The sequence below is a fragment of the Aplysia californica genome, unplaced genomic scaffold (assembly GCF_000002075.1).
Source record: "Aplysia californica isolate F4 #8 unplaced genomic scaffold, AplCal3.0 scaffold00319, whole genome shotgun sequence".
Classification (NCBI taxonomy): Eukaryota; Metazoa; Mollusca; class Gastropoda; order Aplysiida; family Aplysiidae; genus Aplysia; species Aplysia californica.
Window position 1 is genome coordinate 734,594 of NW_004797589.1, and position 1,397 is coordinate 735,990.

General features: G+C 42.1%; 1 protein-coding gene across 4 annotated transcripts in view; it reads right to left on the reverse strand.

The window, feature by feature from the left end:
• The window catches only part of LOC101859651 (uncharacterized transmembrane protein DDB_G0289901), a 50,617-nt gene that overhangs the window by 40,787 nt on the left and 8,433 nt on the right, over positions 1-1,397 (reverse strand). The window lies entirely within an intron of this gene.

Consider the following 1,397-nt stretch of genomic DNA (forward strand, 5'->3'; position numbering starts at 1 on the left):
GTGGTTGCCATGGTGAGAATGGTTGCCATGGTGAGAGAAGTTGCCATGATGGGAGTGGTTGCCATGGTGAGAGAAGTTGCCATGATGCGAGTGGTTGCCATGGTGAGAGAAGTTGTCATGATGGGAGTGGTTGCCATGGTGAGAGACGTTGCCATGATGGGAGTGGTTGCCATGGTGAGAAAAGTTGCCATGATCGGAGTGGTTGCCAGCCAAAGGCGTATCGAGGGATCCAAAGGCCGATGTCATGTTGACTGGCTTCGTGTTGTTTATTGGAGAAATGTTCGCGTTCTGAGAATGGTTGCCATGGTGAGAATGGTTGTCATGGTCTGGATGGTTGCCATGATGAAGATGGTTGTCATGATGGGAATGGTGGCCATGATTGGAATGGTTGCCATGGTTTCCAAAGTCGTGGTGGTCACCATCTGCAGAAAAGTTAACGATGGATTTAAAGATGTTCAATATAAATGGTTCCCGGTCAGCGTGTATAAAGCAAGTGCAGCCTACTGACAGTCTCAAACCAGCTGACTCTAAAGAGAACATTCTAATAAATGAAGACACTTATTCTTTTTTCAGATTAGTTACGTTTGGTTTATTACAAACAAATACCCAAATGAGTTTTTCAAAACAAACCCAATGTACGAAAAAATAATTTAAGTTTTAACCAACGAAACAACAGAATAAAGGCCATCATCTTCACTGCTGACTTTATCAGCGAATGCACAGATATAGTATGTCCTAACTCAAGAGCAATGTTAAGGGCACATATAAATTGCAAGAGTGTATAGATAGCATAAATGAGTGAAGAAAGAGCCAACTTTTACTCAATGCTCGCGGTTTTCACCTCGGCAATTAATGTATTGCATTATTTCTCTTTTCGTTAATTGTAGTATAAAAGTATGGATTTCTTTCGTGTAAAAGAGAAAGACTGTCGCATATACCTTCCAAGGAGAGGAAAAGAAAGAAGGAGAGAAGACAGAGGGAGGTAGGGAGAAACATAGAGGGGGGGGGGAGAAAGAGGTCGGGCTAAAATTAAAGAGCTAGAAACCTATACAGACGAGCCATACTGAGCTCATAGCTCCCACGTGCAACACCCTTTTTGCTTCTAAAATAAACTTTCATTATCTAGATTATCTTTTGCTTGTCGTTTCCTCTTTGATAGTTACATTTGTTGAGAATCTTGCAAAAGTGCCCCAACGTCTCAGCAGGAACACACACTCCTTATAGACAAAGTACACTTCTACATGTACCACAATCCTCCTCGTGCGCACACACACACACACACACACACACACACACACACATACACACACACACACACACTCACACACACACACATACACACACACACATGCACATGCATACATATACATACACACACACATATATATACATACATC